Source organism: Synchiropus splendidus, chromosome 3 (assembly GCF_027744825.2).
Source record: "Synchiropus splendidus isolate RoL2022-P1 chromosome 3, RoL_Sspl_1.0, whole genome shotgun sequence".
Taxonomy (NCBI): domain Eukaryota; kingdom Metazoa; phylum Chordata; class Actinopteri; order Syngnathiformes; family Callionymidae; genus Synchiropus; species Synchiropus splendidus.
In genome coordinates, this window is record NC_071336.1 from 8,017,067 (window position 1) to 8,035,326 (window position 18,260).

Genomic DNA, 18,260 nt, shown 5'->3' on the forward strand with positions numbered 1-18,260 from the left:
AGAGGACATCTTCTAAGCCTCGGAGGTGGCAAACCAAGCCCACCGCTGCATTGCCAAAGCAAGCAAGCAATGAAGAATAGTGAGTGAGCGTTAAGGTCATTGCACACCGACAGCGACGCAAATAAATGGCACAAAATTACGAAAAAGTCAGATGTGAATACTGACGCAATGAAATACATATCTCGAGTCAGTGCGAATGATAGCGCCCTGTGATTTGCCATGATCACAGAATCACGGATGGAAACTCGGAATTGGCTGATTACGGAATTTACATGCAATATTGCTTGATTTGACTTCATGAGACTGATAAAATGTTTGTGTGGAAGAAGGATGTGTATTTGGGGGAAATTGTGATGAGGGCAGCTACTCTGGAAGGCAGCTGCACTGACGGCTGCTCGGAGCTCTGCCTGTCAGCGAGGAGGCTGCTCTCTCTGTTGACTGTACATGGAGTGGGTGGACGCTTGCCAACCCGCTCCTCTGTACAAGGCTGAGTTGGATTATACGCCATATCATATGTCATCATATTCAATCTCCACAGCCGTTATCCGGCAAACGCTGTCTTTATCTTCACCTTTTTAGTTTTTATGTGTTTTGTTGTAAAGAACCGGGTGCTGGGATATGAATACGAAACACAAGTACTCTGCCGTTAGTACTCTCGCTATGCAGCTGGACGGTTGCACCTTTGATTCCCAAGTCGGACCACTGGCCTTTCTGCATACAGTTTGCATGTTCATGTGTGCACACGTGGGTTTAACATTCCTTACTTCTCTCCTCCCACAGTCCAAAAACATTCTCGCTAGGTTAATTGGACACTCTAAAATCGCACCCTATGTGTATGTGTGTGTGAATTGTGTGTGACCTGCGATGGACTGGTCATCTGTCCAGGGTGTATTAATGTCTCTCGCCCATTGACCGTTGGGATAGGTTCCAGCAGTCCCCACAACCCTGAACAGGACCAAGCGCTGGTGAAGTGAAGTTTGGAGATCTGTAGCAGTTGACTGTGCCGTGAGTTGCTACGCGCCTCAGCATCCACTGACCCCTCTCCGTCAGTTTGGCAGAGTTGCTGTTGTTCTCAAACTCTTCCAAGTTCTTATAATAAAGCTGACAGTTGACTGTGGAATATTTAGGAGTGATAACGTTTCACGTCTGGATTTGTCGCACAGGTGGCATCCTGTGACAGTTCCACGCTGGAATTCACTGAGCTCCTGAGAGCGGTCCATTCTTTCACAATTGGTTGTCAGAACAGTCTGCAGGCCTGGGTGCTTGATTTGATACACCTGTGGCCAGGTCAAGCGATTGGGACACTGTTTCTGATCATTTGGATGGATGAGCAAATACTTTTGGCAGCGGCCCTGATGGCCAGCCACTGAGTTTTGGCATTATAGCGGATGTATGTGCCAACAACGTGCGCTTTGATTTGTCTGATGTGCAAGCAAAATTTTGGTAAAATTGACCTTGCTGATGTGCTTGCATTGAAAAACAGCAGGTTAAAAAAGTAAATTAACATGTCAAATATTGGCATCTCATGTGGAAGGACCTTCAGATGTTCAGAAATATTCTGAATTTGACAATTAATTCCCATGTTGAAGTGATCAGCATGTGTGCGCTTACTGTTATATATATATTTACGTTTCTTCGCAGGACTCTGGAAATCCAAATGCACTTCATTTACAACAATTAGTTGTGGAATAGAAAACACATTAAAGAAAAGGGCACAGAAATTATTACAATTACAAATACAACAATACACTTTTCTCTGCTATTTTTGATCCCACAGATCACATTGATGAAGACGTGTTGCATGTTTGTTTTATATGGAATTGAAATTACCATTCATTCATTGAGAAATAAATGAAATATTAGACGGACATGAATGTGAAAGTAGTTATTCCACAGACAATCACAACATCTGTGGGTGCTTGATAAACAAAACACGCTAAAATGTTTGGTGGCCCCCGCCAACTTTTACATTTTTAGCATCTTGCTACAAGCCGAAGTGCAGGGCTCAGGTGCAGTAAAATGTACATTTTCCCGATGACATTGCTCATCATTGTCTCTGTCTTTCACTTGCTGGACAAGGCAACTCCGGTAAAAGATAGTAGCTATTTTTGATTGACGTGTTCCATGACATCTTGTAGACCCTGATAGAAGGGGGGATTCCAGGCTGGGCTCTGTTTTCCCTCCTTGCTAAAGTGAAGATGGGTTGTGCTGAGGTGGAGTGCAATATAATTCTCCATCCACCATGCCTCCAGGGTGTCACTGCACATCAAGCCCACCCCCAGTTTATCTGTCCTACCTGCAGACCCTATTAAAGTGTGGTGATACCCCCAGGAAAAGCCACAGCTTTCAAGGATGAGCACTATATTAGGAGTGGCCTATGCTTTAATCAGAACTCCAAATGATCCCTTTATTTTCGTGCCCGTGTCCAATGCCTCCTCTTTGGATTAACTTCCATAACCAATCACAGATTTATCCTGACGCCAGCTATTTGAAATGATGTTTCAGGCAGTTCGTCCTCAGACGGAATGCAATAGCAAGTGCCACACTGCTCCTGCTCAAGGACAGCCAATGATCAGGGATGTTGATAGGAAGCAACCTCCCCAAACTGCAGTCTGATTCAGCAAGCCTCCCCTAAGGCCACAGCGCTTATGCAGCAGTGTTCTGGAGACTTTAGCCTGTGGGCCCATTCACGGCCCGCCCACCGTGAGGCTGATGGAGCTGATACCTCATATGATTGCCAGGAGGCGCTCTCATTTGCACTCTCATTTACTGGCGCTACTGATTGCCATTCAAAGATGGACGGGCAAGTGCAAGATACGAGCTTTATCTGAGGATATGATTGTACATCCGAGGAGTGCCATGAGTTGGACCGTGATCTAATCAGCTGGCGAATCATGTGCCCGTCATCTCAACTTTAATCCTCGCACAAATACACACATGGAGCAAAGCAGCCTGCAGCTCATGCGAAGCATAAACAGTGAGTGGGTACGAGTTCGGCCAAGCTAGAGGGTGGAAAGCATTGACCGAAAAGAAAGCAGGCCCGGCGTCACCATCGCACTCATATCAAGTTGTGTGTGTTGTTTCTTCCGTAACCTTTAGCTTAATCCACGATTCACATGCTCTGTGATGGCTTTGTGCTGTCATCGAAACAATGGGTGCCGTAGAAATAACAGCAAAAAAAGACCCAAAGTCATGACAGCGCAAATAATGTCCTCATATACATAATGTCGTCCAAAACAGCCACCTGTTTGCTTGTGAGACTGAACAAAATAGTCATGAAGATTGATCTATAAATAGTCAGTTAAAGCAACAATGCGTAACATTTAGACATAAACCGATTACACCATTATCCACTATTTTATTAATCTAAAATCAAATTCACACTTTGGCATCAAGCCTGAGGAATTTCAGGTGTATATATAATATCTTTTTATATACATTTTCACTTGTGCTCTGGCAAGGATCAAATACCCAGAGCTGTGATCTGTTGATGGATAAACAATGGGTTCCCTGTTCAGCCCAAAAAGTTGGTTTTCATTGAACCAATAAAAGTTTTAAAGCTAGCTGAAAAAAAAAAAAAAAACTTGCTACTTGTTTGTATTTGTTGTAGGTTCTGACCATGTTGGATCCGACCCTTCTCACCCTGGTCATGGACTGTTTGTCCCTCTTGCCTCTGGCAGGTGGCTACGGTCCATCCAGACCAGAACCTCCCGTCACAGATTTTATTTTATTTTATTTTATTTTATTTTATTTTCGTTCATGACTGCACGACATTCCAAAGCACTTTCCTAGTTGGTGGGATCCTCACTGACCATGGCAATAAAGCTGATTCTGATGTTTTCCATTGTGGTAAAGCTAAAGCTCAGTGAAATGTCCAGGTTAAACAAAGGTCCTATTATTTAATGTCATGAATGTGGAAAACGATCAAGGGTTTGGAAGAAAGGAGGACAAAGTTGTGGCTTTCAAAACTCAAATCATTCCTGGATGGTTTTGTCTGCTTAATTGGTTCCTCTGGTTTTCACCTTCACGGGTCAGTGAGCTGGACGTGGCTGCAGTGAGGGGAAGGGAAGGGCTTTCACACAGACCTAAATGTGTTGCTGTGGATTGTCTGTTTTCTGCACCTCATATTTCGCTTTGGTTGTCCAAAAAAGCTTGGGAGACATTTTAAGTCAGCAGAAGGAAGCAGCTCCCTAATTTGCTGGCTGCTGCTACTAATTGAGCTACCACAGCACTTCTCCAGAGGCTGGTCGGCTTGGAGATTGGATGGATTGATATGGATGCCTGCTCACGCACACACATACAGAGGAGACCGGGTTACACTCTCTCTCTCACACACACACACACACAAGCACGGCGCAAATACCTAACACAACCTTTCATCTGTTGTTTTCTTCCACAAATTTGATTAAGTTGTGCGCAGACAAAAGCAGAGGAGACGGCACCCGGCTCTTCTTGGCTATGAGACTCCAGCACAGTCCCACTGTGCCGCTTAATCAGTCCACCAACGTACCTCCATGGATAGACCTAAAATGCATTGTTGTAAGCATGGACATGCACTGAGGGAAGCTACAATGCCAACAGAATAAGTGCCAACTGCTATAACAACTGACTGAAGGAGATTTCACTGTCTCAGTGACCGTCATTTTGTGCATGTCTCTGCTTGTGATGCAACAAAGTCAGAACAAACCTGAATCATATAATCCCTTCAGAAATGTTCACGACAAGAGCATCCTGCGTATCCACAGCCGGAATTTTTGCTTGTGCACCGGAATTAGTTGAATATTAAAAGCACTTGGGAGCACACGATGAGAGACCTGAAGCTTCTCACAGGAGAACAAATCTCTGCATTCCTGTTATTAAGCCGGTGTCATCCGAAGAGGCAAAGGAGCGTTTCATCACGGCTTTGCATCTCAAAATGAGCGGCGCCTTCACCACCCAGCGACAGCTTTGTCAGTCCATTAAATACTGTATTATCATAGCACGCATACGGAGCAATTTTCAGTGGGAGGTATGAAGGCAATTTCTCAATTTTTCACAAGAAAACATTTTGACATCCAAGCTCTATTTTTATGCTGTGTTTTGACCCAAAGTTCATATCACTATTTAGAATCTTCTGGCACTATAGGATGATATATTATAGTACATGATATGAGCAATGAAAAACAAAAAAAAATTATACTGCTGACTGAAAGAGAAACAGGGTGTGTTTTAAAACACAAAGTTCTACAACAAATGCTCCAAATGCTGTTACCGATCAGCTGCCCAGAAAAAGGAGTACAAGATTTTAAGCCACCAATTGGTGCTGGAGACGGGTGATCGAAGTTGGCTGTGTATCTTCAGCAAGAGAAAAGGTCGTCACTCACAGCTAAAGGTCACTCCTGAAGCAAATCCCTAGAGAAAAACAGATTTCTATATATCTACAGCGTGTGTTTGTTTGTCAACCTGTCTAGCCATCTATCAGAGAGAAGAAATGTTTTTACTGTTTCTTTCTGCACCTCAAGAATATGTGTAGGAATTTTTTTTTTTTTACAATTTTATGGACCAGTCGACTGAAAATGTCTCTCCAAATATGATTTCTTCAAATATAGCATCATCACTCAAGTCTACCTGCACCCTCCCATAACCTGAGTCTCAGCCATACAGACTGTGTGGTCAGAGACGACACAGCCAATGAGGCATCACACTATTAACCACAACAATATTCTTTGCAATGCGTAATTGGAAAACATGACTGCAGCCCGGAGAACAGTTTAAGAAGTAATTACAAATACTCTGCAGTAATTTGTATCTAAATTAGCTGGATTGAAAACAAGCTCTTCAGGCATTCAATAATGGCAAGCAGAGTAAAATATTACAGCATCATCATGTGATAATCCATGTTCCCGTCGAGTCCATTCTCTCCTCTTTCCTCAACGTATTCTTTTGTTGGGGATATTAGCAGACGCAATCTTTCACAGCACACCATTGTGTTGTCCCACTAGCTTTTCATTGTTGTTTATAGTCTCCCACAATTGTTTAGTGGGATTCATTTGACTTTAACTGAGCCCCCAGGCTTGTACCTCTTATACTGGCTATGACAGCTGGGGCACGACTAACATGGGGAGCATATCCTGAGAGCAGACCGAATCAAAATGATAACAAGCAAGGCCAGCACCAAAATGTTTTTTTCTTCTTTTTTTTTTCTTGCTATTGGTGGCAGGGTTATGATGACTTTCACAGTTTGTGTTGTACACACCGCCGCAGGGATGGTTGGTCAGCCCTGCAATCATCTTTCTAAATGTATCTTTTTGTTCATCATCTAATCCTAGCCTCCTCGACGGTGGGAGCCTTTGAACAATGGCTAATGTCTAACCTCTTGAAACCAATCTTGTTGATGGTATTTGACCTGCACTGAATCTGTTTTGAAGTTTACAATTTCTAAAAAAAAAACGAAAAAGAATCGACAAGCGGAAAACGGGGGCCAGGTTCTCTCAAAGATCGTTTCTGTACCATAACTCCCCATATAACACAGACTGTATCAAATCTGAAACATGAAGTCTTCGAATGTTTCGTATTGCAGTCAGAAGCATGTGGAAGACAACAAGACTATGAAGATGAGAGCGGACTTCAAAAGGTAAAACAAACTGCTGCCTGACTATTCAGAACAATTCAGTAGCTGTAGTGTAGGTCTCTAGACCTTTGGGTTCCATCATCTTTTATCAACCAACTGATTGCTTCCAGTGACAACTGAGAAAGAACCACCTGCCCAGGAGCCGCCGGGTCTGTTGTGCACATCCACCATCCAGTCTATTGTCCACATCATCGCTGTTTGGTTTGGCTTGGTGAACAGACTACCTGGACTGCAGAGGATCGTTTCAGGGTGAGTGTTAGAGACCACTGCTTCTTATCGCTTCTCTCTCTGACTGGAGACTGGATTTCCACGTGAGCGCGAGTGAGCATTTATAACTTTTCAATTACAATAGTATTTTTTTTTTCATTTTAACCCTGTTCACTCACAAAGTGAGCGAACAAATGGGAGTTTTACTATAACGTTAAAAATTCTGAAAAAGCATAACTTGGATGACGTCATCAGCCAATATACTGATACCCGACAGCATTCACAGCGGATCGATGGAAATGAAGAAGCGTCACTTCACAGCTGATCAGCCAACCAGCATTCAAATCACATTGATTGCTCCGATAGCCTCCATGCATTTCATGTTGATGGACCTCTTCTAGATGCAGTCATCAGCTCAAATCATTATTTCTGGTTCAGAGAGTATATATTGATTTTACTGTCCAAAGTACTGAACACCCTCAATGAAAATCGTGTTCAAGGGATGATTGCTTCATTCCGACCAATGAGTAAAATGTTGAGTAAATTGTCATGACATAGGGATTTTGTCAAAGCCTACACCTCATGAAAGAGCAGCTTCAAAGCTTTGGAGACATAAAATAGAGGAACTATTCCTCATTTCCAAACTGTCACCACTTCCCCACAGGTCTGAAGTTTCCAGTGGGTGACAGTTTTTGGTTGGTGGACAGGAAAAACCCTCTCGATTTGAATCACTTTATTTTGCTGACACACAATTTGGTGTACACTAACAGTAGCGGGTGTAGAGTACATTACTGCATATGTGCAATCTGAGTATTCATACCACAGAGCTAAATTTCACACAGAGTATGTTTTGAATGTTGGAAGATTTTACTTTCTGACAGTTTCTGGAACGAGTTGGATGTGAACCTTCCCATCTGGTTCACAACAGCCTTTAAGCACCATGGACAGTTATTTGGGAGCATGCCTCATTTTTTTTCCAGGACCCTAGATGCATGACATTAAAAATAGCCACCAACCACCTTATCCTCACCATCGCATTTGTCACCTTTAGCATGAATGCTTGAGCACATATATATATATATATATATATATATATATATATATATACACACACACACAGCGATATAGGCTGTCTGGATGAGTGAAATAACAATGGACTGCAGACTGGACATCAGTAATACAAACACAAAAATAGCAGCGCTGGAGGGATTTTGGGCTCCAGGTGGACAACACAGTACTTGAAGCAAACAGACAGGGTATAGAAGAGAGCAATTGTGATTGATGTAACAATCGTGTATGAGGGCACCGTCAGTGCAGACGAAGCAGGGGAAATACTGGAGGTGATGAAAGAGCTAGATGAGATGTGAAGGTGAAATCCGCAGTGGTTAAGAACTGGATTGGGAAGATGCTTTAATATAATTCAGGTAGGGGAATTCTCTGAGGGTACAACTATACATGCACTACATAAATCGGTATTTTTTTTCCGCTAGATGAACACATTTAACAGCCATAGGATGTCAAATGCAAGTCCTTTGATTCTTGACAAAGGACCAAGATGGTTGCTGTCATGAACCCCTGGGAGCCATAAGGAGCTTGTGCTCCTGCTTGTCAACACCTTTGTTAGGCTCCCTGTGTTAGGAACCAGTGGTGCGGTCTCATGTAGCTCAGGAAACTTAAGCCATGAAGCCATTCATGTAAATCACAAGTGGATGAACTTGACAGACTGTGGGCTTCCTTCAGAGGCCAGTGGGGCATTCCTGCTTCAACGACTTCTGAGTATGACTCATACAGAAACATCAGTCCTTTGGTGAACACAGATTTCTTTCACTTGTTTAAGCCTGTCAGGGACAGACATTAGATGAAGGAAAATAGCTGGGCAGTGATTGAACTTTTCTGTCTGATAAATGTATACAAACATATCAAATTGGGTGTGAATATTTTGCTTTTCTGTCTTGTTGTTGTGCAGTTCTGATTCAAGTTGAAGTTGAATCACACACTTGAAAATCAAGAGTGAATTGGCTGATCGTGAATGGAAACATTTTGCGTGCAACCATTCAATCTTAAGATCAACTAGAAAAGAAACAGTCGACGGTTTTAATTATAGCGAAAAGACTGGAAGACTGAAAAGACTATTTTGAATTACAAAATGAAAGCACACTTCCATCACACTGTTGTCTCTGACAGAACTATGGACTCAAGACTCAAGACGCACTAAAGTCGCAGCTACCAGTATCTTCAGACTCAACTCCAGCATACGATTTGGACTCATCTGCAATGTTCACCTTAGTATGTTTCTATTTTGAGCTTCTGCCCGCTAGATGCCATTTTCCTGACATTATATAGCGCACACAAGCACAACCAATAACCATCAGTGGCTATGCTGCTATGTATGATGCCCTTCGTTTGGTGGTGGCAACTATACAAGTCAATAACTACAACTGCAACATCTGCTGGTGTAGAATCAAAGATGCTGTATAGACCACGTTCTATCTTATCTCATGGTGCATCCAGCTAAGTCAGTCACTTGACGCAGTGCCGAATTAGCATGAACACCTGTGAACAGTCCACAGGAAGATTAAGTTGGACATCATAATGATAATAATAATAATAATAATAATAATAATAATAATAATAATAATAATAATAATAATAATAATAATAATAATAATAATAAAACTGCTCCTGATAATGCTGTCACAGTTCATGCTTTGATTTACTTAGAAATAATAGCTGTGTTCAGAAATTATTGAAAGTTCATTTCAAAGACATTAGACTTGACTTGAAGTTGCAAAATAAGACTTGTGAATTTCTCTGGTTACTGATATACTGCTTAGTTCTTCAATTTCTTGACATGCTAATTCTACTCACCTTGCATAATTATGAGTACGAGACGAAAGACTTTGAGCCGGCAAAGGTACCTGCACCTCTGCATGAAGAACCTCATTTGAGGATGAAAACTTCTAAATAACTGGGTCATTATAATTGAATCTAAGTTCAGTTTAGGTCCTGGTTAAGGTTAGCCATTTGTTTTGCATGGTTAAGTTTGAGGTGAGCGGCTGGGGAAAGGGTTTATGGCAATGAAATGTCCCCACAAAACATAAAAAACACAACGTGTGGATGTGTGTATGTGCAAATGAATCTACAAATGAATGCTGCTACAAAATAGGAACAAAGCGACTGAGGCACAGTGTTGACAAGGCCACACTCATTGGCTTTCTATAAATGATGGAATTGAATGCAGGTGCTATTATGGCAGGCAATTACTTTCTGACAAATTCAATGGTACACGATGGTCTGAAGATACTAGACAGCTTGTCAATTAAAAAAAGAACGAGTTGCCACCTCTTTCCTTCCTCTTCAAGCTTGTTATTGAGGGAGTGGACAAGGACCACTTGCATTGTACATTACCAGACCTATTTGGGAGAGAAATGCCATGGTAATGTATTTTAGTGCAAAGACGTTCTGTTAATGAACAGCAACCTGGATTTGTTACCCAGGAAACAGTGCGGGTGCAGGGTCTCTGCAGTGTAATGAGCTAAACACATTAGTTATAAGGAGCTTCCTGCACTGGCTTACAGAGAGACACTGCTCATAAGGTGAGCCCCATTGCACAGCATGCTTTGAACATTCTTCACTTGCGTCTCGCACAGTCATATGGCGATCAGATTTTCATCAAACTTTGCTCCCTTCACCTCCTTTCATAGTACCATTGTAAGAGAACAAGAAGAGAGCTTGGCTGACAGTTGGTACGAGGACCTTGCTGTGACGGATTGGGAAAGTGTATGGCTCTGAAGGCAGTGACACCTCTAACCTAGGGACAAATAAATCACCCAGCATGGTGAGCCAAATCAGGAGCATGGGAATAAGTTTAAGACGCCACGCTGTGAAAACATGCCTAACTAGAAGGTGGAAAAATGTGTACGGTACATTTAATAGCAACTCTCAATACCATTTTTGCATAAATATCCTGTAAAGAGAATAACTATCCTAATTTCCGGACTATAAGCTGCGACTTTGTCTTGCGCTCTGAACCCTGCTGCATATACAAGGCTTATACATATATCTAGAGTACAAAAGCATCATGCTGCCAAAAATATTGAGCCTGGTCACATCAAACCAATGAACAGGCATCTTATTTACCTTAAAGCGTTCAAAATGCACTGTTTCCACCCCAAAAAGAGCAGACCTCCTGGAGGACTGGAGAAAAGAAGCAGCAGATGAGACCAGCTGTGGTGTCGGGACTTTAGACACGAGGTTAAAAACAGTGCATTTTGAACAATGCAAATAAAAGATCAGTTCATGATTCAAGTCCAGAACATTGCCGAGTTTGTTTCATGAGTTAGTCTCCATGCTGGACCCCATTTTCAGAACAAGTTTACAAGTGATCCTCATGCATTTTTAAGCCCCACTGACCTTTTAACAGCAGAGACAGCACCACTACACCCGCGGTTCAGAGTCCGGTGCAGCTTTTGTAAGGACAATTTAAATTTATAGGGTACAGGGTCATTTCAGGAAATAAATAAAACGTGTGCAACAGTGCAGAATCTGTCTCACAACATTGAAAACAAACATGGCCATTTTTAGGTTTGTTCTCTTTAACAAAAATGACTATAAGAGAGGCTTAATGGTCAATAAATAGTCAGACACAGAATCTTTGGACAGACACTGACCAATGACCAGCAGGTGCACAATGAAAGCACAGAACTGAAAGTAAGCCTGGCTAATGAGCACAACATTTAGTGACCAGTAATAGCCAGTGTGACTGGTTAGGCCCCTTCCATCCAGGAAACCATGTATTCATGGATACTAACCCTAATAGCATTGCTAGGAGGCCCAATTTGTTTCCAGCCAAAAAATGTCATTGTTACCAATGTCTCACAGTACCATGTGACGGAAGGCAACATTTTGTGTCGACCCACAAGCCAGGCATGAATCGGCTGTCAATTGAGGGTCAGACGCAGCCCATCTGTGGACCGGACGTCCATGTGATCGAAGATGATCATCTCATCATCTTTCAGCTTATCATCCGTTATTTGAGCAGTTAATTATTTGCCTCCCAGGCCTGGGTCTCTTCCCGTGTCAAATAATCCAGTCACGAATGCAGATGAAAATGTTGACTCTTACAGCCATTCATTGGCAATTAACCTGGCGAGTCACTTCCATTTTAATTAGTTTTGCCAGGCTAAGCATCACGCAGGTCAGTTGGGGCTGCACACGGCAGACTGGCATTATTTCCCTGACAGAAGGTGATCTCTCATCCCCTCTTTATCTGACATGTCTGACCAGGGAGACTCAATGTAACTCATGATGTGTGACTCTCAGCTTTGTAAAAGCACCGATCTAAGTGGCAAGTGTGTGATGATTTTACTTTATTTCTCATGGATGACCTCTGAATTGGATGAGTTGTGATCTGGGGGCGCCACCAGTAACATTGTAGAGGTCCTCCTGAACAGACCTTTACCTCACTGAAGGTTTACAAATCCCCCAATTGTACAACAATAAATACGATTTTTAACATGCACCACTTTTTCTTGCATGGCTCTCCTCTTTGCTCCTGACATGTGCTTTAATTAAGAAGCATCATGAGCAGCTGGGGAGCAGCGGCGCACAGAAGTGATAAAATCCCTTCAGGTGAAACTCTGTCAACACCTGCCATTTCTGTTCAGCTCTCAGCTGTTGCAAGCAGGCACCAGGCCCAGCCCACAGAGGAACCCAGCAGTGGAGCACAACAGCTCCTCCACCATCTTGTGCACTCAGCCCAGCAGAGTGCCAAAGTCAGGTCAAGTTCGGATTTTAGTGTGTACTTAAGGAAGCCTTGATTCACGCCCACTGGGAAGCGGGGCTCAGCAAGACAGGTGGTGCTTCTCAATGTCACACACTCTCTTGTTGGAAAGAAAGGATGAGAGAGAGACATTCATGCTTGGGACAACAATCTGTTCCAGCTCCACGTTTACCTCTCTCTGCATTATGCTCATGCTACCTACATTCATTGACAATCCTAGAGAGTGATGATGTACTCACTTGGTGCTTCAATTTAAAACTAAGAGTGACTTTGTCTCTGAAGACATCAACCTGAATTGTTGCTTCATTTGCTGTGGTAAGTACAAGTGGTACAAGACAAAACCCGATATTGACATTGACAGCACTGGCTCAAGAAAAAAACGGTGCACGTTAGAAAATGATCAACAATTAGATTTAAAGGTCTTTTCTGAGAGCCATCAGGAGGACCTCTATAATGTTGCCGGTGGCTCACCCAGATCACAACTCATCCAATTCAGAGGTCATCCTGAAGAAATAAGGTAAAATCATCACACACTTGTCGCTTAGGTCAGTACTTTTACAAAGCTGAGAGTTACACGACACAAGTTACGTTTAGTCTCTCTGGTCAGACGTGTCTCAACACAACCCTGTTCAACAGAAATGATCACCAGGGAAAGAAGTTATGCTTCAGGCTTATAACTGACTTAGTGTCCTGTTTAGACAAAGTATTACCAGACTCCAGTCCTCCATGAATGATTTCCCCTCTGTAATATTCTCTGGTGAAAAGAAGAAGGCTGAAAGACTGTCGAGTGAGGAGTGAGGCTGTAGCATCAATCAGAAACAATGAGCCTCAAAGTACAGTGAATATAGGTCATGAATGAACGGTGCATTGGAACACTTTGACAGACTGTGGAATAATAGTAACTGTACAGGCGCAATTTAAATTTCTGGAATCCCAAAGCTGACTGAATAGTCGACTGTCACCGGGTCAAGTTTAATACAGTCCTCATCCATTCAGAACAGTTTGATAATCACTTGCTCTTTTGAAAAGCTTTTAAAATATCTTTCAAGGGCTTGTCATTGTTGGCTGTGTCTGAGGTCCTATAAAAGGTTAAAAAAGAACACCGTCATTCGATTCGCCTGAAGTCCATTTTAATCCGCGCAGGTGTTCTCAAGCCAGTGCTTCAAGTTAAGAATGAGACCTTTTTCTGCTCCTGAAGACGTTGGTCTCACTCCAGCTCACCATCCTCAGCTTTCTATTTCACCCTCACTATTGCTAGATCTCTGATTTCCTGCTCCGTCTTTGCCTCGGTCAATGACGGTTCAGCCGCCAACAGCTGCGTATTTATGGAGCCGAGCTCTATTTATGATCTATTAATATTTATGCTTCAGCCGACCAAGATAATGATCTGGCTTCAATTAAGGGCGCTCATTTAACAAGTGACAGCTGCCACTTCTTCAGTGCGTGTCGGTGTGCGTGAGCTTGTTTGTGTGCTCAAATGAAAGAGAGCGAAGAGGGCAAGTCCAAATTTCCATTAAAATGTTAAGTCACGAACACAGGGCAGATTCAATCAACCCTCTCACCGCTTCGTTGCAGTACACACTCTTTGACACACATTTATGAACCAGCACATGTGGACCCTCATGACACCGCCAATTTGTTTCATCGAGAGCTAATGGTGGCAATTCATTTAGAAACGTCCATCATCTCAGAAAGGCAACCATCTGTTGTTCACTCTTTGGACGCAGCAGAAAGCCAGGATTAGTCAACGCTGTTAAATCTAAGTGGTTTCCATCACAGGTCCTTGTTGCACAATAGCAACATTGGTTAGCTTAAAAGAAGTTTTCAATTGAGTCTACTAGAGATGATTTCAACCACTACTAATGTCCTCATTCAGTACTGTGGCTGCAAGACATACTCCAGGTGGATAAACACCGAATTTACTGGGTAATGTTGGAATGCAGCAGAACAAAACAAACTGGCAAACATCATTAAGCTGTGTCATTTTATCTTATTGAGAGTTACCTTCTTAAAGACTCACTTTCTTTGTGGCTGGAAAAGACGGAACCTTTTGTCAGACGACAGTGCTATAGAAAGACAAGAAGATTTTTCCCTATATCTGAAAAGCTGTTTTATTCATGCTTTGTATATTAGAGACTCAAGTGCTATTTTTAAAAGCAAGCCATGCAGTGTAATTGTTGCCTCCGCCAAGGAGGTTATGTTTTCACCGGCGATGGTTTGTCTGTCCGTGTTCTAAATAACTGGGCGCATTTGCATGACATTTTCAGGAAATATGTAAAATTGGACAGAGCACAAATGCTTCATTTCAAATGTCACCATCCACACATTTCTAGAGGACTCTTTACACTTTGGGACATTTGGATCCAGGATTTCTTTTTCGAAGGATGCCCTATCATTGGCAGCTTGTGATGCTTGTGTTGGAGATGCTTGGTTGCGATCTGGGCTCGGAGCACTTTTCCAGTTAACAAATGTATCATCGTCAAATTTGTCACATCAATATCTGCTCAGTATTGCTCTATTATGGGGTGTCCACTCACCCCAAGCAGCTGGGATAAGCTAACAGCCCATGAGACCAACTCAAGAAAATGGGGAAGAATATGAGTATATGTTTAAAGCAGTAAAGCGAAGGGTAACGCAGATTTAGTTACTGTTAGTTATTTTTTTTGTTTAGTTATTGTTAACTGGAGTCTTGATAGCCATATTCAAATCCATACCTTTAGTACAAGGTACAGTACTTGGTATCTCTGGTTGGACTTTTGCGGCCAATGTTGATGCAGAAGTCAGCCTTCTGTGTTGCATGTTGACTCGCACCTATATGTTTCCATGGAGTCACATTTCCCCGCTCACTTGACGTTCTAAGGGCATTCGGGAAGTGGGACAATGCTCTCCACTTATGCTGCCAACAAGTGCCGACTGTGAGTGCAACACATGAGTCTATGAGGTGCTGCAGTATGTACTGTATAACTAGTGACTATCCAGTGTAAGAGAGGGGTTTGCGCCATTGTCATGAGCCAAATCCATCTTTCTTTTACATGACTCACTGCCTACAGCATCAGGAAATGCAACAGAAATTGAAACATACTTCAGTTAAATGCCTAATGCATCAACGGGCAGCGCAGACGGCTGACTGGCCAAAGTCCACTAGAGAATAGCCAACATTTAATGGCCAACCCCGGACTCGCACCAAGAGCAGTCGCGGTTTTCCACCATATGCAAAGTGGCAACTCGCGTGAAAAAAGGCTTCTGCCTAGTGCTGGATGCAAAGATTTACGAAGCAGCGATGACACATTTAATGAGACCAAAAGAAGTGAAGCGACACATTATAGGGTGATTTTGTGCTTAAATAAAAGTCGAAACCACTCAGTTATATCTGTGACATCAGCGGATTCATCACTGCGGATAAAACATTTAATCTATAATCATTCTGATTTACCACAGTCTCTAAACAGGATTTTTTTTTTACTGACTGATTGACTTCCTACAATCATCTCACCTACAACTTGAAAAAGTAGAACACAATCCTATTTCATTTGTTGTGAGTCATTTATGTGTCATACACTCATTCTACATCATCAGAAAGTGCATTTGCTGTGAGTCCCGAGTTACTAGTGAGGATGTGTATGTGTTTTTGAATTAAGAAACAGTATTGCGTTGACAGATTGGTAGCTATGCAAAAAAAATGCAGTTTTATGGGCCAGTAGGTTGAGTAGAATAGTACTGAAAATACCAAATCTGTCGTCATCTTATCAGTTGTCGCACAAATGCACGACACAGAAATGTATAGATGAGATGAGCAGAAAATTACTGTTACTGTGCAGCAAAACCTGGGCAGGCAGATTGTACAATAGTAATGAAATCTCTGAACGTCTTCCTATACCTTACATTCTTTGTCATTGTTGTCCGACCAAACCGTTTTCGCTATTCTTGAATGCAGCTCAGCCGAATATCCACAATGCTAATAGGATGCCTGACGTGCAGAGTGACAACCCTCAGCGCTCACTGGACTATTCTTATGAACAGCCCAGCGTAATAAGCTGCTCTGAGGCTGCAGGCCGGTAAAGACATCCAGTTTGTTGGTCGAGGAGACAACCGAAGCCGGCAATCCAAGCTGCTCATTAGAGAACTGGTCCAGTTATCTACTCTGACAGGTCAGACACATATGACCTTACCATTTTCCAGATTTCTCTTACCCGTCAAGCATCTCTGAATGCCATGACATTGAGTCAGCTGTGGCAGTTGCTGCATTATTATTCTGACATTTTGGTTTTTATGAAATCGCCAGAAAAGTTGATTCTTCGGTCTCATGTGAGATCAGCACCAGTAGTTTTGAGCCATACCTTGAAAAGAAAACTTTAAAAATGTGTGTATAATCAATAAATATGGTAGCTTTGTCTTTTTCACACCTTCATTCCCTTCCTCTCACACGTGTCTCCCCAGACGCTCCTTCGCTGTGACAGTGATATGCAGCTACATTGTGTGAGCTCCTCAAGCAAAAAATTGCCACTGCTGAGGAAGGAGTTATCTTGCGCACACCAAATTGGGTGAGAAAAGGGTGTGATTTTTGCAAGCATGGCTAAGCAGCGAGTTCAAAAGGAGAGCTTTTATTTGCTTTATAGCAGCACCGATAAAATTGCTCCGTGTTAGTTAACTTTAAAGCAGTTTTGTTATAAATACATCTTGTAGTTCGGCACTCTATTTATTTGGTATTGCGTTTTAACTGGGGAATATTCTACCAAAATGACCTGTGTGGTCGGAGTGAATGATGAATGACATTCGGTTGTGAAAAAAAAGAGGCAGAGACAAGTCAACTAAAACTTTATAATTGGAGGAAAGCTGGATGTGTCAGCACTACTGAGGTCCTTACTCATGTTACAAAAAAACAACAGTCTTCAAGCATAGTCCTCGATGGGTCTGAATGGGGAAATCATGCTTGGATCAACAACTGTCAGGAGAAACACAGAAGTCACTTACCTTCACTACTACCCTTTACACATATAACAACAAACCAACCAACCCTGCTACAACAGGTTGCCTACAAATAGTCGCTATAACCTGTTATAGCAACTATTCTAACCTGTTACGCTTGCTCATGGAGGCCAAAAGGTTGAAAGTTTGCATGGGAGAGTACTAATACTGAACATACACAGACTGCGTTCGTAACTTAGATAGTATATGTCTCACTCTTCGTATCCATGGTTTAGCTGGATGAGGATGATTGTTTGGTGATCTTTGGTAGGTTGTTGACTGTCTTTCTTGACACTCATACCCAATACTCAAGTTTTGGATGATGAAATGAGGGAGGGGTGAGTCACAGGCACTGCTGTGGGTTGTCCCTTCTCTAAACTCCAGTAGCTCAAATATTTTAAAAGACAGGTCTACAAGAAATCTGAAATGCCACTAATCAACCATGCACTGTCATCTGTCATCTCTTATTTTTGTGGACAACTTCCTGCTCCCGCTGTTCTCTCTTCCTACCTTACAGGATTGGAGGGGCGTCTCCTTCTGTTTCCCGCCAAACAGGTTCAGCTGACACACACACACCTGATCTCAATTCGCCAATCCCACCGGGTGATCAGAACTGGATATAGCAACCTTTCTTGACGTTGAAATACTGCCAACATTCCTATGTTCGAATACAGCTCAAATAAAAACACAAAAGGG